The 23,486-nt window shown below is 39.5% G+C and overlaps 1 protein-coding gene across 3 annotated transcripts in view; it reads right to left on the reverse strand.

The window, feature by feature from the left end:
• Positions 1–23,486, reverse strand: part of LOC135234591 (prickle-like protein 2) — a 50,315-nt gene that overhangs the window by 22,516 nt on the left and 4,313 nt on the right. Inside the window, exon 1 of one of the 3 annotated variants that reach the window (XM_064299344.1) lies at positions 2,207–2,384. The exons of 1 other annotated variant lie outside the window; for it this stretch is intronic. The gene's annotated coding sequence lies outside the window, so the exon portion shown is untranslated. Of the gene's footprint in view, positions 1–1,808; positions 2,171–2,206; positions 2,385–23,486 lie in introns of those variants that run through there. One more of the 3 variants, XM_064299342.1, reaches the window with a different exon arrangement.

The raw sequence follows: 23,486 nt of genomic DNA on the forward strand, positions 1-23,486 counted from the left end.
CCTCCAACATCTAATTCTTTACCACCTGAGTGCACTGTTGCCACTGAACTCCTTGTCCAGGTTCTTTTTTATCTAGTATACTACAATTGCTCCCAACATGCACCACTAAACCACGCCAACTCATCCAGAACATGGCCACTCTCCTTCCTCACCAGGACTTCACTGTGATCTTATACCTCTGGCCTCAGCCTCAGTCTGGCCTCTTTTCAACCCTAGCCCAACAGTGTGGGATTCAGCTGCCTGTGACAGTCAGGACAGGACAGTAGCATCCTCTTCATCCTCAAGCTCAGACTGAAAGCCCACCTCTACACAGATCCTAACCACCTGGACCATTCACAGCAGCTTTGACACTTAATATCTTACTTAGTTTTTTACTGGCATTATGGTTCATTTTGGGACTGTTACTGACTCATCTGCTCAGTTGACTGTAATTTTCCTGTTAATTTGCACTTCATGTTGTTTGCCATAATGGCTTTGGAAGTCACATAAAACATAATCCTAAAATTAGTCTTCAGCCATTAAAAAAATGTACCGTATTTATGATCTGTCATCGAAAAATAAGTAGGCCTACATTAAGAACAAATTCTGCCATTTTTAGGTTATTTTCCGGTAAAGTAGCATGTGTCTACAGCTCATGAGAAATGTGTGAGGCTCTATGATATACGCTGTTTGTTCTGGGCAGGCTGACGATAAAAAAATCTATTTCCTTTATATTTTGCATCAACTTCACAGCCTCCTTTGTACTTTGCAGCTTCAGTGTGGGCGTACATGAGAGCAGCTTCTTATTTATGTAGAATCCAACATGAGAGATTTTTCGACGAGGCATCTACACAGTAAAATGTCCAGTGTTAATTCAACTCCAACAGAGTTTATGCAATAGGAGCCACATGTACACTTCATTGAACACAAAATTTGACTGCGTAGTGCTCAGCCGGACATTTTTTTAATTCTTTCCTCAAGATTGTCTTTATTCTGCAGTATTCAGTATTCTGAAATACCAGTTTCAATGTTTCCTGCTATAATTCACTGCACTGTATTCACATGAAAGAAAATCCTTCTGATCATGCCCTGGATGGTGTTTGTGTTCCAGCACTATAATTTACAGGCCTGCTTCACCAACAGCCCTCTCTAGTAATGCACATGATCTGTATTCCATAGAATGGACCATCAGAGCATTTTGTTCAGTGATACCAGTGTTTATCTTTTCCTCCGAAATGTCGCCCCCCTCAAAGTGGGGATGCAGTTACTTAAATTAGTTGTTAGTCCACTGCTAGTTTGTTCAAGTGCCAATCCAGAGGCCTTTTTATGAAGCCAGGATAGTCAATACACAATGAGTGGTTCGGTTGTAAACTGTCACTCCAAACGCACAAGCACAGTGGGGTTTACAGACATCAAACACATAGGCTACTGACGCTCGTGCGCGCCCGAGGCGTCCCCAAAATAAGAACTAGAATAAAAACATGGATTTCGCACACGTAGCGGCTTCCAATTGTCATCCACAATATCCCCTTCTCTCAGTATAAAGTGGGCTTCGAAACATCATTCTTGTAACGTATACTGGCGCGTTCATTTAATCTATTGCACGAGTCAACGAATAACAGCAACCCGCGCAGTTTTTAATCAATACAACTCAATTGCGAAAACATATGTTCCTTGCTTGCAGTCCATTTAATCTTTCAAACGTATATTTTCACTCTACTCAACCACATCAAATCATACGACATAGAAAACTATTACACAATCGAAACACAAATCTTGAAAAACAAACATGCAGAACGCCGCGCATATCTACGTCGTACGTAATTTACCTTCAAAATAGATTTTTAAAGCTTGACTTATCCCATCTGCCAATGTTAGTTTTTTACAATGCTGTCCATTTTCACATCGCCTCCGTAGCATCGCAACCACCACGACGCATCTCACTCCAGTTCTGTCGTCCGTGTGGCACCGCAAGCTGTAGTTTACCTCCCTAGACGGAAAAAATAAGCCCTCTCTCTACATCACTCTCACAACCCAGGATAGACTATTACCTAACAACGAATTGGAGCCTGTTGTTTCTTCCTCTCTGTCCCGTAAGATATCTGATGATTTGAGGTACAAATGGTGCAGACGTTTACCTTTATTCCCTTATTTGAATAAAACTACGTTACATCTGATATTTTCCCCAGGTGCAAAAATCAAAAAGAATAGTAACGAGCCAAGTCACCTGTCAAGTGTCCGCTCGTTTTTATTCGCTTACTGCTGACACAGGGTCCGTATCCGCTGATAATATTTAGCAGTGATGTCAATAAAATACTTCTAACATAATTTTCACTGTTAACAAAAGGACTGCGCTGTAGGAACAGTACAGAGAGTTCGGAGCGAATCAGGCTAACCAAACGGCTGAATACTGGCTACAACTGTACCATCACGGTACTGAATAAAGTAGGCGAACCCCACTCATTACGACGTTGATTAAAATACTCATACAACAAGGGGAGCTTAATCTATATTTGTGATGTAGTCGTATTATGGTCATATTTGAAGTGTAAATTGTATTTCGTACATGGCTGTCATAATTGCACTCCACTCTTAACGGACAGATGTCGTTCTCTTACTCACGACATTTAATACAACCTATGGCACGCGCTTAGTGCGGCAGAGGAGTTACCACAAAACTGGAACAACCTCGGAACGACCCTATACATTCAGTGGAATAGTCCACAAAGAGCATTGTCCACATACAGTAGCCTACATTCACCCAGACTTGGCAAGAGTAAAAGTTCCCAAACTGTCTTTTATTTACACGCGCTGTCATGTAGCTCTGCACTTTGCCGAAGCAATCATCTGTCTTCTTTAAATGCATCTGCCTGTTATCTGAGCTATACTGGCTGGGACCCCTGCTGTTATATATACATTCCCGCACTCTTGCCATCAGCCCTGTGCCTCTCAATGTCCTGTTGCGCTACGCTTAACTGAACAAGGAGCTCAATGTTTAATGTGAGCACTCACCTATCACAGTCTACAGGCCACCCAGTACTCCAGGAAGGCCAGTGAATATTTTACATCATACAGACCACATAGTACTGCCTGATAGCAGCCACTATTTCACATGCAGTAGTAGAGCCAGTGAATATTTTACACTCTGCAGGCCACACTGTAGCACAGAATATCCAGTGACTATTTTACATCCAACAGGGCACACAGCAACACAGGATAGCTTTCACAGATTTCAGAGGCCTGGAGCATGGCAAGAGGGAACTAATGCATTTTTCAACAGACCCCAAGAACATTGCACTTTTCTGCTGGCAAATCAGGTAAATAGTGAGCCTTTTCTGCAGTTCTATCTCAAGCAGGGTATTGAAAGTCAAGTGAATTTCAGGTAAGATGGAAACTGGACAAGAGAACCCAAGACAGTCATCCTTCATTGCTCACTTTTAACAGACTGGAAGGATGATCTGTATACATCTAAATAGCAAGCTACCAAATACCTAATTCATCCTCTCACCAGTGGTTGACAGCGACACAATGAAAATTTTCATGAATCTCAGAAACATAGCACCTAGACATACAGTATGTCACTAGACAAGGAAAAACTCACAGCCATGTATCTGGGAAACTGTGGAAGAAAACAAGATTTCAAAGTGTTATCATATAAAGTGTTGTTATTATTACATAAAGTGTTATTTATTCCTCATGTTTTATGTTTTACTTAGTGATCAACAATGTATTTCTACACTGGCACTGTTGCTATGCCACCCACACCCACAGCTAGAGACCATTTCCCACACTACAACCTGCGCACTGAACAGAGAGGCACATCTCTCACCCATGGTAACTGATAACCTGGCTGCTGACATCGTCCAAACTGTGGACTTGAGTTAGCAATATACAGGCGCTGATGTGGCCAAAAATTAGCTAGCTATCAAGCAATGTTATCTAACCAGACAGCTCCGTAAATTATCTGTCCCCATTTTGTAAGCAAATTTCCAGCAAGCCACTGTTAGATAGCTACCTTTGAAATACTTTTTTCAGATGGAAAAAGAGAGTACTTCAGTAACTTGATTTACAGAAGTGCCAAGCACTGCACTAAATACAACTGCTAAATACAATTAGGCAGCTAGCTACAGAACTGAACTAAAGCAAGCTTAATGTGATTAAATTGATCCGGACAAAGTTTAAATAGCAGACTTACTTCCTTTGCCCTGCTGTGTTCCTTTACAAGGAGCTTCGAGAGATAAATGCTAATTAACATTCACATTTTATACAGCTTTTTTGTCCAGCATCAGTGCCCTATCACTAAAGGATGGGCTCAGGTAGCATGAAGGGCCTCATGCCTCAGCTCATCCTAAATGCAAAAAGGCTTTATCTCATAAACGCTGCTTCCTTTTCATGCACTGTATGGATAATATCAGTGACAGTCACACTCACGTTGTGAAAATGTCTTTTTTAAGTCAACACTTGCTCAAAATTCACATGCAAACGTTCGTTATATTCGATAGAGACCAAGGTTTACTTTTAACTGCACATGCTGCATTAAATAGCACCAGCGTTCAGCGCTTGTTGACGTATATGACAGTATCCTCGCCCCTTTCTGACAGTAAATCTAAGCATGTGAATGTACAAGACGTCGTTGAGCCTTTGAGAGTGAAATGATGACTAATGAATGCCTACAGTGTTCAAGGCATTTGTCACCAAGTGTGACAAGATTTGATCGCACAACAATGGAATTCAGTGTTTAACAAGTCGGCTGATAGACAAAGGAAATAATAGAGACTTCATAAAACAGAAGAAAAGGGATAAAATGGTTTAGCAGATGAGACACATATAGTCTAAAATATTCATATTATATTAACATCTATCTTAATTTTAGAGGTAAGACCTATGTTTACTCTATTTCTTAATGAGGAGAATAGGTCACCAAAGCCATCTAAGCTCTCAATTTACATTTATTTACAGAATGGAGACGCTCCTTTTGTGACCTGGTAAAGATCCTGGCAAATCACCATTTGGAGACTTTCTTTTCTCACATGGTGAAAAGTCCAGCAAATCACCATTCTTTAATGAGTTCCCCTTAGATTCCTCTTGAATTGCACCAATGAAGAGGTAAACAGATGCTGATCTAGTGAGGCTTGCCAATGACAATATTGACACCTGCTTCTTTTTTTTCTTTGTCTGTAAGAGGTCCCTGTTGTAGAATGATTGGGTGGGTGTTAATAGATGCATAGGACATGTCTGTCTATAACTTCCTAATCTTTGCCAAGGATTCCAAATGAGACACACACAAATGCTTACAGAAACACACATAAACAAACACACACATGCAAATGTACAAACACATGCTTACACAAATGCATGCAAGGAAGTCAGTTCTCCAATTAAACCAAGTCCACTAAGGATGTGAATTGGTGTGAAGTCATTGAAATGTTAATTAGCAACAGTACTAAGCTAGGGTTGTCAGAATTTGTGAAAACTGGACAATAACACACACAGCTGGTAGCTTTATTGCGAATTAGGTGGGGAGGTGTCGGGACCAATGACAGATGAGCAGACGGGAGTGGGGAGGTGGTGAATGGTGGTTGGTTATGCTTGCTATGGCTATGACCAAAAGTATCTGGACACCCCTTGGTCTCTTGCTGTTTCTCATGGATTGGGCTAGGCCACATTGTTCCAGTGAAGGAAAATGTTAATTCTATGGCCTACAATGACATTCTAGACAAATCTGTGATTCCTAAACAGTTTGGAGAAGGCCCTATCCAGTTTCAGCATGACAGTGCTCCCTGACATACAGCATGGTCCATGTTGAGAACGGTGTGGAAGAACTTGGCCTGCGCAGAGCCCTGACCTCAACCCCATCCAACACCTTTGGGATCAATTTGAAAGCCAATGGCAAGCCAGGCCTAATCGCCAAATCAGTGCCCCACCTTACTAATGGTCTTAGATTAATGGAAGCAAATCCTTCCATACATACTCCAACATCTAGTATAAAGCCTTCCCAGAAGAGTGGAGGTTATTATAGCAGCAAAGGGTGGACCAACTCCATATTAATGCCCATAATTTTGGATGAGATGTTGGATGTCAGGTGTCCAAATACATTTGGCCATGTGGTGTAAGTAATGGAAGGGATCATGGACCAGGGAGTGGGTCAGATGGCAATTCATTATTAACTAACGGTACATTTTTAAAATCCATTTCTCAGAACAGAGATTTATTGTCCGGTCAGGACTACAAACCTGTACAAATTATTTGAAAAGAGGATATTCTGGTTGAAAACTGGGCATCTGGCAACCCTGTGCTAAAATACTGTGCCACAATATTCCTAGTTGTAACAGGGATACATCATTTGGTCCATTTCCAATTCCTCAATGTACTAAAGCTGTTATATGCAATTTGTTGTATTCTGTTGTGACCATTGGATTCTGGAAGGCATGTCCCATGAAGTTGAATCTCGCAGTCATCCCAGACCAAAACACTTAAAGACTTAAAATCATGGCTGACAGTGGTTACATTCCCCGTGCCTGTGGTGGTTACTACTTTTGCTGAGTGAGTTACTGAAGACATTTCTCTCTCTCTCACTCTCTCCATTTCTCTCTATCACTCTCTCTCCCATCAGGTTTTTCTATTTGTCTTTTACAGTCAAGTAGCTTTATATGGGTAGCTATGTTTAATATATCTGCATTAACTTCAGTGGTGTCAAGCCAAAGGAATGATCGCTGAAATGCAACAACTAGCAATGTTTTGTTAAATATAGCAGTATGAATGAATAGGCTGAATAATTTCAGTCAATCTATGTGTTTATCTATTTATCCTCTCTCACTCTTCTCCCTATCTCTCTTCTTTTTCTATTCGTCAGTACACTCGGTCACCATGGCATCTGTCTGAGCAAGTATCCACGGTAACCTTCTCTACCTCCTTTAACAAGACGTGTGTGATCAATACAAGATGGCTGGTGGAAGAATGCTTATTTGTCATTAGCTTTACCGGCAGACTTGCAACAAACATTAAAAATATGTATAACTTTTCCACCTGAGCAGATTATGCAAATTTAAGCCCCTTAAGAGATTCAGTCCAGCCTCAAGCACTTTGCTTTTAGCTTCTCAATATCAATATCATAACTGAAATTAAATCAATCAAATCCCCATTATAATTAAAAAACAGTCACAGTTAGTGATCCTATTAAAAGAAAAAAAAAAATATATATATATATATATATATATAAGAAATGCATTTTTATGACTTTTTAAGAATTAAAAACACTAAAAGACATTTTAAAATATAAAACATTATTATTATTATTATTAGTATTATTATTATTATTATTATAGAAGAAGTTCTTAGAGTTTGCATAATATATGTGTTAGCAGTTTGTAAATAATCCATGCTAGTATTTTTTTAAAATCTTGGATATATGCCACTGGGGTCTGTTGGCATGTTTTCTTTAGGTTATTGTAACTTTTTTAGTACTACATCATTCTGTACCTCAGTATCCTCCAGCTGTTCCAAGATTTCAGTGTTGATGTTTGTTTGACTTACACCAACAAACAAAAAATAGTTACCATTAAAATGGAACACTGATAAAGGTGAATGGAAGGAAGTGGGAATTATTATTTTTAAATATAATTCAAGTATTGCCAAACATGGTATTTGTATTCGGCACCATCCCTAGTACTTCCTTTTTCTTATTTGTCTACATCCTTTGTATTTTTTCAGATTATACATTTGAAATATATCAGGAAGTCCTGTTCTTGAGTGTGGGTATTCATTTATGTTCTTTCATGTTTAATACCCACACTCAAGAACAAGACTTTCTGATACATTTCAAATGTATAATCTGAAAAAAGACATGGACAAATAAGAAGACAGTAAATACTAGGGATGGTGCTGAATACAAATACCATATTCGGCAACACTCGAACAATGTGTCCTCTCTGAAAGTTTTCTCCTCTGGAATTTTGCTGATATTGTTCTGATTTGAATCTGTTTTTCCCACCTCTTTGATGTGATTTGCTCAGAAGTCAGCACCAAGTTTCTCAATTTGACGCACACACACACCTGCAGAGAGACAGCGAGTGAGAGTTTCCCTTAACATTAGGCCAGTGTGACACCATGGGGCTTTGGGGACTTTAAAATTAAAACAGCACCTTCAATGCTATATCCTCCTCCTCCTTCCACGACTTTCATGAATATTTGTATTAAAATAACTGCGTTTAAAAAAATTCCAGACACGAAACAACAGGTGCTTTTACTCAAATGCAAATGTGTAATTGTCTACAATATTCAACAACTAAATAATGGCGGTTCGAAAAAATTTCCTATCAAATTAATTCCGCATGTATAATCACACAAAATTCATTCACTGCAATCATGTGAAGAAGTTGATAAAGCCTTTAGGGTGGGGTGGGGATGAACAATTGTAAACACCAGTATAGAAATGACAGGCGTAGAACTTCGCAGAGATAATGCCACCAACATATTTTCAGGCTTTTTCTGAAACTGAGACTTTGAATAAACTGAATATAGCAGCTATATGATAACTCTGTGAAATGTACTCAATCTAATCAAACATTTCAATCAAAATATGTTTTTTCTGGGTACAACTTTATGGGGGGGGGGGGGTGAGGGTTTAACAGTTTCCAATATTGGGGAGGGGGCATGCCATTGTATGTCATTGTAAAACTATGGCTTTAATGCTTTTATATCTCAACAATTGCAGCGTCAGTGATTATGATGGTAAAAATCAGGGATTTTTGGCATTTTATACAGCTTCCTTGTTAAACTCCACCCACTTCCAGTTTATGCCATGCCTACTTCTGGTTTTTATCCAAATACAAATACAGACAAAAAAAATTTGGTTCAACAAATACAGATACAAATACAAATAGTGGCATCTTCCTCTATCCCTAGTAAATGTATCCCAAAAAATACAATAAAAAGTTCAACAAACTACAGTGACATGACTACGCCTCCACAAACAATTTTACATGCTGGAATGCAAACCCCCCCCCCCCCCCCTCGGCTGGCACCTAGATCACAAGGTAGTTGTCATGGAGAAGACGAGATCATGGACACAAATACACATAGAGATGCACATACACAAACACACACATCTACACACACAAAATGGACATATACACATGCAAGCGTGCACACACACACCCATACAAACACACACAGAAAATTGACAAACATACTTGCAAGCGCACACACACAAAAGAACAAACAGACATACAAGCACACACAAAGAAATGAACGAACACAAATATAAGCACACAGCACACATGCGCAAACACACAAGCACATACACATACATACACACAGATGAACAAACACACACATATAGTAGACATGCTCACTCTCCCAAACCTGCATCACATGAGCTGTTTCTCTTTTTGCCTCTTGTGACATTTACTTGATATGCTAATTGTTGGGGTACTGTTAAAGTGATCTAACACACACACAGACACGCACACACACATACGCACACACACCTTCCTACAGCAGAGATTTGAGCTGAGCTGAACTGAAAAGCAATAATTAAGTGGTGATAAAGTTCTGGAGTGTGGGATGTTGTGACGTACTATTAAATGCTTTCTGTAAATGCTCTCAAATGACAGAGGAATAAGTGATTTTTTAAATAAATCAGAATGCTTCTACATGTCTAACAGCTTTGGCTCTTGTCAAAGGTTTCTATAAAATCCTTGTGGTAGCAGAAGAATTTGGATGAAAACGTAATGCCGAGACCACACAGTTCATCACAATAAAACAGGCCATTACAAAATGTTTGAGCTGGGTTCCCAAATCTTTATCTGAGAAGAGGCCCTGTGGGTGCAGGTTTTGTTGCCAATCGCAACACCAGATTCAAGTAATGAACCAATCATGACTTTGATTAGTCGATTCAGGTGCCTCATGTCTGAATTCAGATAAAATTGGGGAGCCCTGTGTAAAGTGTTGTTCTCATGATGGATTTCACCCTGACTTCGATTTCCTTCCTTTGGCTGGTGACTCATAGCTTATAGATAATTTGTGTGAAAAATTCTCGAACCATTTGCTTGCGGGTGGAATACTTAATCATGGCACTTTATTATTCACGCCTGGCAACGGAAGTGTCTCTGTTGCTATGCTTTGGCATCTGTTGCTCCTACCATCTACTTCACAGAGAACATTAGTGAATGCTGACGTTCACACAGCCATGCTAAGCACTGGTGGTTCATGCAGTAAGTACTCACTATGCACTAACATGTACAGTACACACACACAAGCACACATATATTAGGTATATGTTCTGAAATGTATATGTATACTTTATGTTATGTGGATTCTGTATGATCTGTGTGTGTGTGTGTGTGCATGTGTGTTTTACAGAAACAGCTTTGGGCCCAGTTCAAATCTATATCAGGCTTCTCGGTATCAAACATTCCAGACTGGCCACTGAGCCAGAACAGGCCATGGAGAGTTAAGGATTTTGTGCAAATACTAGTGGGAAGGGATCTCTGCTATTTAAATCCAGAAGACAATTTTACGTACAGCAATGTAATAAAAGATGACAAATTCAGAATAAATGCTAATTCTGAGATCTGACAAAGACTAGTTCCCTTTGAATGGGATTAACGGATGAGCGGTCCACTGACAGCAGTTTGAGCATTAAGCTTCCAGGAAATCGAACAAAAATTCACCAATGCATGTTTTTGTATTCTTTTCTGTACTGGGGACAATGCGCAAGCAGTAGCTTTTCAATGAAATAAGGCGTGTGAACATTGGCCAGAGCAGGAACCAGGAATGGATTAGGCCATCTGGTATGCATTTGCAGGTGATTACTGAAAACAGGAGAACCTGTTCTCACGTATTTTCCTGTTTGTTCCATCACTAACCTAGACAGTGAGCCAGACTGGGACAGAGCCCAGAAAACCATCTCTGTCCCTGACAAACATCTTCACTCTCTCGCAATTATCTGCTGCAAATCACCACTTTGCAGAGAAAGGTGAAATGTGGCATCCCCTTAGCCAGCAGACTGCGCAGACCCTGGACATCCTGTGTTGACGACTGCAGCTCGTTATATCACTGGCTCTGAAACTACTTGTGTAACTGTGAAATGTCAAAGCAGTGACGTCAAACTCAAATCCTGCAGAGCCGCAATGTGTAGCGTTTTTTGTGTTTTCCTTTTCAAACAGCAAAAAATTTTGGCTTCATGTAACATCTTTAGCCAAACAGTAGCTTAAATTACTCAATAAGGTGCTGAAACAAAATCCAGATACTGTGGCCCAGCATGGCTTTTTACGTTTGAGGTCCCTGAGTTAAATGACATATTGACATACTGTAATGAAAACCTGTTTCATATTCTATACTCTCTCTACCTAAAGCAGTGTGCTTGGCTGCAAATAGAGCTCTAACCAGCAAATAGCAACTTGCTGACTAACACGTCAGTGCAAAGCCATGCCAGAAACACTCGTAGCTTTGCGCCTATATTTTTAGCTAAAAGACAGCAGTGAATTCTGGAGTGCAAGTGAATAATGTGTTCAAAAGGTCCCAGATGAGCAAAAAATGACGGTTCTATGGTATGCCAATAGTAATTTTTCCAATTCCCATATAGTGGTCATAGTTCATGACTTCTTGTTTGAAAAGAGTGTGACAGATTTGGGTTATGAGAAATGCATGATGGGTAGGGAGGCTGGATGGTGGGTGAGGGCCTAGCTGGTGATTAAATACTGTAGCTGAGGCGGTAACATCATTTCAAGGGATCTCTCAACCCAGTTTCTGCTCAGTGTCTTTCATTACGAGTAAAGCAGTCACTCCTGAACCCAGCAGGATACGGGCAGTCAGAATTCAGTGCTGTAATTGTGCCCAAATGGAAACCGCTGAGGGAAAGAGAGTCACACGAGCAGGCTCGATACGTGCCTCAATAGCTCAGAAATGGGCCTTTATTTGCCTGCACAGCTTGTAAGTGCATACCTGTATAGATACACCTAACTTACTACTATATGGTACTACCAGACATGGCAAAGTAACATTTTTTTGGAAAGGCACGTTTTAATCATGCATTACCTGCTTGCCATCAATTACCTTTTCCGGTGCTCTTGTGTGCCTGCTGCTAACATGACAGCGATGCTGAGTGAAGGCTAGCTTGTCCCCGAAGCTGAGATTATCAGACCCCCACTTCGCCTGCCAAGCTCAAGCAGGGAGGGAAATTAGTCCTGTCCTTCAGCGTAGCACTTCACAAGCATGTGCACAAACACGTGAACGCATTCAAGGCCAAAGACAATTAGCTTTACGCTAACGTGAACTTCGGCTCTCTGCGAGGGGGATGATGGGAAGGTGAAAACACCTGCGATTTGAAAGCGTGCGACGCAGGGTAAGACAGAAAAATACAGGAAGTGCTACATTTCACAGCTTTGTCTATATTGCACTCTCTTTTTTCCGCATTAAACGGCTTTTGTTTCTGAAATGTATTGAGCACGGGCTAAATAAACGGAAAATTCCACATATTTAGACCTGTTGGAAACTTCCAGGTGCCATACATACTGGAAGGGGGGCCACTGTGCAGGCATTCTTATGGGGATAAGCAAGGTCCTTTCCTATTAGTGCATTTTCAATCAATATTTGAATGTAAACCACAATCAGCAGATCACAACTTGGCAAAAATGTGTGATTTTTAACTCTGCTTTCACAGATTTTCACAGCATTCAACATCTCTTCCCACCAATTTACATATAGATGTCTATAGATGTACTTGTTACCTGTGAGAATTTGATGCTTGTTTCACGACAGGATCAGAATAAGCAACATCCAAAGGCCTCACATTCAAAGGTAGGTCAGTATGATGTAAATTATGCAAAAATATTTCAACTTAATGATGCGCAAAAACTTAAACAGTTCTACCTTAATGGATCAGGAGTCGGACTGGGCACAAAGGATAATCCTTTGTTCAAGATGGACTCATCGTGAGTCGTTAAATCATGCACAGTGAAATTGAAGATCAGCTGGTTGTCCTTTTTTCGCTCGCCCATGTTTAACAGCTTGTTCTTTTATCCTGATTCTATTCTCTCTCGCTTACTTTTCCCCCCCTGTGCGGTGGTGGATGGCGTTGTCAAGCCCACATAGTTACCTTCTCCTGTCCTAAAAAATCTGACTCCGAATCAATGGAAATTCGGAAGTACTGGATCCAAGTCTATATGTCAGCCCATGAGAATGTAATTGTTTAAGATTTTGGGTATTTGTCTTCAGACAGGGGTCCCTCTTTATAATCCAAGGTATCCCTCTTAATTGTCTTTATTTTGACCCTATGGAGCTCATGTAGATATTTATCTAAAGAAGATCTGATTTAAGATAATCCTCATCCTAATCTGCACATACTGCTCTCAATTTTATTTCTAGGTATATATGCACAATTGCATGTATATGCATTGATCTTATATGTGATCTTTGGTACCTAATTGCTTTATGGAATAATTAATTGATAATAGCCTTTAATTGAATTTGTTGTCATTGCATTACTCATGTAACTGATTTACATACATGTATGCAATGCTCTTGTAGAAGATAAAGCTTGTATTTGTAGACCCTTTTTTTGGTTTTTGGCACTGACCGAAACATTTGCAGCTCTATTTATTTGTTTATTTTTGTAAATATGCATTTCGGCACTTTTATTTTGCACTATATGCTTGATTAAAATGAAGTTCTTTTTTGCTAGCTCAGCTTTTTAAACCTTTTTCTAACGGACTTATGCTGATTTTCAGTGGTATGCAAGTTTCCTATTTGACGCTCTGATACAATTGAGTTTGATGACAGAGGGTATTTTTGAGAAAAACTAAAAAATACATGGCAGATCGCATATTTTCATGACAACCGTAATTGGTCAAAACATGTAAGAAATACATAGATACAAGGTGGGCCCGCAGCAGTGGGATCAGTGGCCAAAATTCACTGGGGGGAGCTGGGGGCATGCATATAAATTATTTATTTATTTATTTATTTTTTTAATCCATCGCTAAAGATATATGAGCTGCTTGAACAGTTAAGAGAGGAGAGTTTCTTTAGCATAACTAGAATCACGTACTGCTACTAAATAGCAGCTGTGACAGTGGGGCTTAACATTATACAGGATCAGCCAGGAGCAACACGAGAGTTCACAGCTGATGACGATATTATATCTGAACGACAGAGGATCTCAGAAATGGTTGACAACTGAGTGCGTGTTGTGGCTCACTCCAATGACATGGGTAAGATCTCTGTGATAAGACAACCTAAGGCAGGGTTGTTTTTCAAGGCTTATCGCATTAACAAAAAACAAGAAGTTTATGCTTGGCCCCAAGGCTTGTGACTTAAAAATGTTGCCAGGATCTGGCGCTGCTCTGTATGTTCTTATGTATTTATTTTTTAGACTGAAGGAAATATGAACCGGAAAATGCATTCCCCCAACAAATTCACCCCCTGAACACTGTCTTCCGGTGTTTTCCATCCCAATGAAAGCACTGGTCCCCAGACCCTATATTTCAAACATATCTCAGAGTAGAAGTGCTGAGCTAGAATCAGTTTTGCCTTTTAGACAGGATAAATGGACAAGACAGGATAAATCTGATCCTAGATCGGCACTCCTACAGAGATGCTTTATAAATATGGGATTAGGACTGAGTTTATGAACCACTGTCATCAGGGACATTCGGAGCTCTACTAGTTCTCCTGACAGGAAGTGTACAGATGGTCACCCCAGTCTGTGCCTCAAACACACTGCACACTGCATACATCACCATCCCTGAACCCTTCAAATTGAATAATTCATTTTGCTTTCATTACTTTGGCCTTATTATTTTACACAAGCTCTAGTTTTATGGCTAAAAAACTTTTACAAAGTTAATACACAATTATTTGACAGGCCTTAGGCTGGATCCCATGCTGGCTTTCCAAAAGATGCAGCATAACACATAGAACAATAATAACCTTACTACAGCTGACAACTGCTACTGTCTTGCATACTTCATGCTGAAATGCCATAAATAATATATGTGATTTAATTTAAAAATACTGAAATTATTGACTAAGAAGTGTCAGGTAGGCCACGGTACACAAGAAAGCACCATTGTTTTTTGTTTTATTATGCCACTTCCTTGGAAAGTTGCACCCAGCTTAATTGACCTAGCAAGCACTTATAGAGGGAGAGGGGTATTTACAGTTGTCAATGGAAGGAGTAAGCCATTTACATTTAACACTCACTTTATATCAGTGAAGGTACAAAGAAAGAATGTATATTCTATACTGAGGAACTTTAAAATATGTAATTGCCACTATGTTCATACTTTGACTGGTTCATAACACTGAAGTCGATATCTCTGCGGTTTGATAGGACAAATTACGATGTTTACAAATAAATACCATGGAAGCACTTCCATGTAGATAACTGGCTTCCGGTTTGATATCATCAGTAGCTGTATCAATGGGCTATATACCTTACAGAACTGTATAAGAACTAGAAAGGAAACGTGCTCACATGGTTCCATTCAACTCAAGATGGCTGCCACAGCCCCGAAATAGTTTTACTGATGTGCTCTGCTGCCCTGCATTTCCCGAGAGTGTCGTACAAATTCATTAAACTCGCTCCAGTATGAATTAGGCATCAAAAGCTCACACTAAAAAAATTTCCTGGATCAAAAATATTTCTAGGCTGAACTGATAACAGCAAAACATGACAAAAAGTAAATAATCAGATTGCGTTGATTAGGCGCACTGATCTCTGATTAGTTAAGAACAAACCAATGAGGGTCACGCAACGACTGTAGTAGCATCATAGCTTCATCATGTGATGAGGCCTAGCCCTATTGTAGCTTCAGTTTCAGTTTCCAAACCACCAAGCTACATAAGTTACCTTTTCAACAACCTGCAGCTAAATAGCTACTAAATGTTAGTTGACAGATTTGGTAATGTGTTGTTATCTTGTGCATAAAAATAAAATGGTTTTTGATGCTTTTATGTGTGTAATATTTCTCGGGACAGATTTCACATCTTAAGTCAATTTTTGTTGAACTATGTAGCACAACGATGAAAAATATTGTATCGATATCAGCTTATTCATTTCATGAGAGTACAGCATCTAGCCTGTTGTCTAAATAGGTTAAGCCTGCTTTGTTCACCAATGTAATGGTGAGGCACGTAGCGTAAATGTTAAACACCTAAACAGCTCGTTAACTAAGCAAGTTAACCAATAGCTAACTAAACAATATGTCTGTCACTGTTCTTTTTCTCTGTCTTTGCGACGGCACATAGAAAACTAATCTTCAGAATGTAACAGTCTTGGCCTGTTTCTGCAATTTCAATTGAAATAGCTACAGTCTGTGGGTTTCGCTCTACCAGGAATACGTGTGTGTCAGTCAAAATGGCTTCAATTTCACGACTTTACCATCGACAACTCAGCAGTTTCATTCATAGCGCTTTCTGCATGCAAGTGGGAGGCTTTGTTGTGATGATATCACAGGAAAAAGTACTATTTTATATGTACAGGTGGAACCCCCCTCTCCAGGGACCCCCCCCTGGCTGGATGATCAGGTGCCAATGGACTGCATGCCACAGCATGTCTTCCTCCGACTCAACTCCATGAAAGCATGGCTGTGTGCTTTGGCGTGAAAAGAAGCAGGCTGGAGACACCACGTGTTTCAGAGGAGAATCGCAGATGTCTTCACTCTCCCAGACTGGCAGCTCATCTCCTCGAGGAATATCATTTGGGGAAAGGCTTAATTTCCATGATAACCAGATCAGGACTGAGCACTTAATCAATCCACTCTAGAGACCACAAAAGCCACCAAGTTAATGTGATTTACATGTGCGTATGGAACTGGCAGGGCTGTTGAGCATTGTGTGGAAACTTGCCTCTGCGGGCAGAGCAGACCACAAATAAATGTCTGATTAAGAAATTCTTTGGAAATTTTATTTTATTTTTTTCATCTGCATCACTCCTTGGATGTCATGTTTAGAAATGCTGTACATTTTTAGAGAACCAATGTAGTCTTTCATGCACTTTCAATCATGAAAACACAGTGAAAAGGGTAATTATCGAATCAGTCAGGAAAGGAACATAAAAGAAAGATAGAGAGGGGATGGGGAGGGTCTTGTTTTAGTCTGCTATTCCTTTTTGGCAACATCACATTTCTTACAGTATGTCTTCCAGTATGTAGGCACAGATGACAAAAGACCAGCTACCTTCTGGTCTTTTTTCATCACAAAATATGAATAAAATAATGGACAACTGTAGCCAGTTCAAGTTTGAAGAAAGAAGGTGAGTGAAAGAAAGAGACCGACTCTTAACATCAAAGTCAAATCATTCCAGTAAAGGGTAAATGCGTGGTTTGCACACCCAGCAAAACACACAAAATCAGACATGGCCACAAAGACACCCCTCACCCCCTCATGGTAATCTCACATTCCTCCTCATCAGCCATGTGATATACACCCCCAATGCGCCATGTTCTGCAAAGAGAGAAATGGAGAGAGAGTGTAGCTTAATTACACCCCCAGTATCAGAAGTGGAGTGGCTTGGCAGTGCTCCCTCTCCCTCCCACTCTTTCGTTCCCTGCCTCCGCTGCTGTCCCAGTTTCTGCAGGCAACTGAGATTTAGGTCCTTTATACTCATACATGGGTTTAAACCCTTGAAGTCCAATTGCCGTGAAATTAGACACATGCACCTTACAATGACATTGTCCTAAATTATTGCTTTTATCTGTCGTTGATTCAGGGTACAGCGATATAACATGTATACCATTGTAAAGCTTAGACCCTTCACACTTTGATACAAAAAACACTGTCTTGATTGGTAAAGCTAGCGATTACAAAAGAAATGGCTAGCCTGTCCCCTTCTCCAAAGGAGGGTTGAAATAGACACCCCAGGTTGATGTAAATTGTATTTTATAATCCAATAACTGTCCACAACAAGTCCAAGAACTGCTAATACTACAGTGATGGTTTTTACATTGCCAAAATCCCCCTCAAAGCCATAAGCTATCAATTCACTCTTTGTACATAGGCTAGGAATAGTCATTATTTCATTTCATTCATGAATGTAATTTTCAAACTTGAAAAGTGCCATTTTTCTAAGAAAGCAACTTCATACCTTACAGTGAAAAATATTTGTCACTTTCCAGTGCCAAGCAAATTACCTGAAAGCAAGAAACTTCTAAATACTAACTAAATACTAAACCATTTTTGTATTCCTTTGTTGTTTTTCTGAACAAATATGCCCTGTATGTTTACTGAATTAGATTCCCATAGGATCAGAGGATTTAGTAATTTTGGTGCAAATGTGCTCTTTATTTCAAGCTTTAAACCATGTCACACTTCTGACTCTCAAACTCCAGTCCTGGAGGGCTACTTTGTCTGCTGATTTATGGTGTTCTTTAGCAATTAAGGGGTCAATTTAAATCACTGGCCGAGGGCATAGAAGCAGCATTTGACTAAATAATATATCTGACAGCATCTAAGTTTGTTCTACTTTAAAAGGGGATTAAAGTAGTGTTTCATCTAAGAACAACAACCCCTCAGGTTCAAGGTACAATCTCCTAAGAAATATGAATGCACAATTATCACCACAGCAACAGCTTCTGTTTATACCCACATTTTTTCAGCAAACACAGCTTTGCCACCTCAAAATTAATTAATTCATTAACTGAGTAACATTTATCAAACATGTCAATATTTATTTATTGATGACTTTGTCAGCATAGTTTCTACTCATTGCCAAAACCTACACATGAAAAACTCACTTTTTGTATGTCACACTGGATAAGAACATCTGCTGAATGGCCCAATGCAAATGATTACTTGTTTGAAAACATTCCCTTTTTTCTCCACAGCCTGTTTTTCTCAGAATTATCCCACCAACAAGAATAAATAATTTTCCCAAATGCTGATATTAGATTGGTGAAAAGACAGAAATGAACAGTTGAAAAACATGCCTCTCTTCTCTAAGTTCTTTTAACTGTGAACTAAAAATAAGAGCGAGGTCCTTCAAAGATGGCTTCGTCTGCATTGACTACTGAAAGGGAGACATATATTTAAATGAAATGCTTCGTGTTTTATATGTTCATAACCGCAAGATGGAGCTCGATGAAATGAACACATTCAAGATGTTATTCTTGTTAAAAAGCCAGAGGTATAGTCTCAGACTGACATCTGTATCTCCTTAAATGGCTAATTGGCTGTATTCAGTTCTGTGGAGAGATAAGTCGGCAGTAAGTACTGTGGTCCGCTGTTTGGAACAGTAATGAGTCACACTGGAATTAAATAACTGCGGGAAAAAGAACTGAAGCCCAGTCAATTTAATTTCCATTGTTGTCAGCACAAAATTGAACATACTGTACATGCATCCATCCATTCTCAGTCTAACCCACTTATTCCTTTCCTGGTCAGAGTCGTGGGGGGCTCGAGTCTATCCTAGCATGCATTGGGGAAAAGGCAGGAATGTACCCTGGACAGGTTTCCAATCCATCACAGGGTGCACACACCATTCACTCACACACGCATACAGGCAATTCAGAGTCTCCATTTAGCTAACCTGCATGTCTTTGGACTGTGGAAGGAAACCAGAGTACCCGGAGAAAATCCACACAGACAATTTCTGTAGAGCAACACTAATATTAATACAAGAAGCATCATTTGGGTTAAAATTTTGACAGAATTTACATAAGGTGAAAGCAGACAGTAAACCCCTATTTACACTCATATTAAATAATATTTAGTGCCAATATTATTCATACGTGTTTCACAATTCACGCCTGTTTTTTGGCCCACAAAACATAATTCATATGTGTTTTATGCACTGGAGAACTACAAATCCTGTTTATCAGATCGCAAACTACAAATTACAAACTAAAAACTCAAGCTGTGGACATAGAAAAATACAAATAATTCTGGCACAATTCTTCCATGTACGATAGGGAAACAAGCCACACGTGTATGCACCAATCAAAATGAAGGTATATACAGCCAGTCAGTGGAAGAGTAGCTCATAACCACTCTGTGAGAGCAGCAAAGCATTAAATAATCCCAAAGAATAAGGTAACCACTTTTTTCTGCACTTTCATCTTACCTTTACACAATCGCTAGCTACTAGCGATACTAAATCAAGTTTATTTGTGTAACACATTTAGCAAAACCTTTGTCACTATATACTTTACAGCAGTGGTCTCCAACCCTGGTCCTGGAGAGCTACAGGGTCTGCTGGTTTTCATAGTGACTCTGCACTTCATGAATCAATTAGAGTTGATTACACTGTTAACTCAACACACCTGGTGTCTTGGGTCTCAATTGGGTGCTGATTTTAAGGTGAAAACAAAAACCAGCAGACCCTGTAGCTCTCCAGGACCAGGGTTGGAGACCACTGCTTTACAGTATACCTGGCCTAGCCCTCACAAAAGTACACCTTGAGTGACAGGGGAAAGGAAAAACGCCCTATGTGGGGAAGGACAAAACCTTAGGAGGAATCAAACTTAAGAGAGGAAGCACATCCTTTGGCCGGCTCAGCGTGTGAGTTCATAGTGAACAACAGGCCCGATCAGACAGTTAACACTCCATTTAATTTGGTTGCTAGACTGATGAAGGGGTGCAGGACTGGTTGAGTGCAGGTTCAGTAGATTGTGGTCCAGGGGCAATATGCAGGCTGGAACAGAGGGGGCTGCAGAATGCTTGGGACCCAGGGCAGGTGCCCCACCGGTGAGGGAGGGGGACAAGGGCAAAAACGGGCAATTAGGGGAAGACCGATGGGAAGCAAGCAGGGGCACAGATGGGACATTTGGCAACAGGTGTCCCCGTAAGCTGTCCCCGTCATGCATTGCCATACGCTGTCAGTTCAACAGCAGATCATTTGCATAGCTGATTAATGCATAAAATCTAAAATAGTAACCAAATGAAAGAAAGCATACATTTCATTTGCAGACTCAAATGTTTAAGATTATACAGTCACATTTTTATGAAATTGCGTTCCCAGCAATTGTTGCTGCTGTTCAAGTGTGGCCCAGACATGCATTGCTTTTCACTGTCAGTTCACCACCAGCTCATTTGCATGGCTGATTACGGCAAAAAAATTTGAATTGTTACCAAAAGAAAGGGTAATCTGTAGACCCAGTCACTTCTGTGAAATCACATTCCCAGCAGTTGTTGCTGCTACTGATTTAGGTACTGGTACCGTTTAAAAGTATCATTTAAACACCGGTGTTGTCAAAAACGATACAATAGATAATCCTTAATTAATGCTATAGAACAGAGGCAATACATTTTTCATTAGATATTACCGAAATCTCTGATATTACTCACCTACGTGTCCGCCATTCTATCAGCTTGCATCCAGTTTCCTGCTCCCTATCGCTTTGCTGCTCTCACTGATTGGTTATGAGCAACTGTTTCCCAGATTGGCTGTGAATACCTTCATTTTGATTGGTGCATAAATGTGTAGTCTTTTTGTCATACATGGAAAAACAGTTCCAAAAGGATCTGTATTTTTGTGTGTCCACAGCTTGAGATTTGTAGTTTGAAAAACAGGATTTGTAGTTTTGCGATGCCAGTTCCACAACCATTATACCATATTGCCGGCTACAGTGACTAGCCATCCCATTTTCAATGTCTTTTGGGACCAAAAATATATCATGCAAGATTTCTAAATTCCTAAAATTGTTAGGTTATTCTCATTCTGTAGACTGCATATAAGCAAACAAATAGTCTAGTATTTGTCTAGTTCATAACTCTATGAGTAAAAGCAGTGGGGAAAAAAATAAGTGCTCTTTTGCTGGGGTGCCTGCAGGTTTCTATGTAATTGCATGCGCGTCTAGGGGGTGGGGTTTAGAAACGGACATTCTGGTCCAGACCTGTAAAATTAATTTCAAAACCGAACATTCCTCTCCAAAATCAGGCATCTGCTAACCCTACCCCCACCACTACACACATACACAACACAGCTTGTTTCATGAAACAGAACAAGTTGATATGATGTTAAATCTTCGCTTCTCTTTTAGATCAAACTCATGCAGCACTGCCTCACTGTCTATTTTGATGTCATGGTGGATGTTCAGTAAAGCAAGTCAATTAAATCATTTGTCAGTCGTTGTACTCCATAAGTATTGAAGCATATCCACGCCAAAATTCAAATGAAAATGTAAATCAGCAATTACATTTATTTTTCATCCGATGTGTGCAAAAACCATGATATAATTCAAATTAAAATGGAAAAGTCCGCTGTGTGTTTTCAAGTTAATGTACGTAAAGTCCATTTTATATTCCATTTCATCTCACTCTCTACGACACAACTCTGTCATAATTTAAATGAAAATGAAAAACCACATTTGAAATAAGTTTCTTGTTGTAACCACATTATCTATGACAAAAATTAATTTGTAATTAATTTCATTTTCATGTTATTGTGGCACACGGGTGACGTAAATCAAAAGCAACGGCATTGCTTCCGTTTGCATTATCATTTTTTGGGTGCTCATGCAAAAACGCTGCCAAAATTGAAATAGCAAATTCTATCCATCCTTTGCATTTTCATTTTCAATTAGAATTTTGGCAGGATATTTGTGTGACCGCACAAAATAATAAGCAATGCCACTGCATTTGATTTATGTCACCCTTGTACCACAAAAACATGAAATTGAAATGATAAATGGCCAACTGAATTATTTCATTTTTGTCATGGATAATGTGGTTATAATAATAAACTGCCTTTTCTATTTTAGATGTATATTATGGCAGGTTTTTGCCATAGAAGGCAAGAAAAATTGAATATAAGATAGACTTTGCATTTAAAGGTAGACTATGTTGGATTTTTTACTTCAAAATACTACGAAATAACTATGCTAGCACATCTATGATGCACTGGCAATCTATGTCTTTACTTAGTTTTGCCAAATTCATGCACCTTTTACCTGTATTTGTTATTCTAAAATGTGTTTGGGATGTTTCTGGGCGTGGCACTCTTTTCTGTGTGTGGAGGGGCAGGCGTGGCAACAAGCAGATAGGATTTGTTCAAGAACTAGAGTCAACCTTGGAGTTGGCCTGTTTTCTGTTGGACCTGTATAAGTAACGTTTAGCTTGCTAGTTACATTAGGCAGCTCGAGGCCCAAGGTTGAGTAGCTTTTGAAACAAATTTTGTTCTCTCGTCACGATTTCCAAAACGACGCACACTAACTGCATACTGAAGGACTGTTGAAACAACTACAGAACACAGGTCAGATAAGGTAACTACAATTTGCATGAAATACCCATTATCCATAGCCATGAACATATACATATTATGTTGTATTTGAGAAAATAAAGAAGCTAATATTTGGATAGGATACAAATAATTTCATGAAAAAAACATTCACTTTACAAGTATGTTAGCTAACTATGATAGACCGATGACCTGCTAATGCTACTTATTCCACAAATGATTCTGTGTTTACATCCCAATTCTAACTAAAATACCGAACGAGGAAAAACGAAATAGCTGGACTACGGAGTAGCTATCATACGATGTTCCCACACACTACACTCAGTTTAAA

The sequence above is a fragment of the Anguilla rostrata genome, chromosome 11 (genome assembly GCF_018555375.3).
Source record: "Anguilla rostrata isolate EN2019 chromosome 11, ASM1855537v3, whole genome shotgun sequence".
Taxonomy (NCBI): Eukaryota; Metazoa; Chordata; class Actinopteri; order Anguilliformes; family Anguillidae; genus Anguilla; species Anguilla rostrata.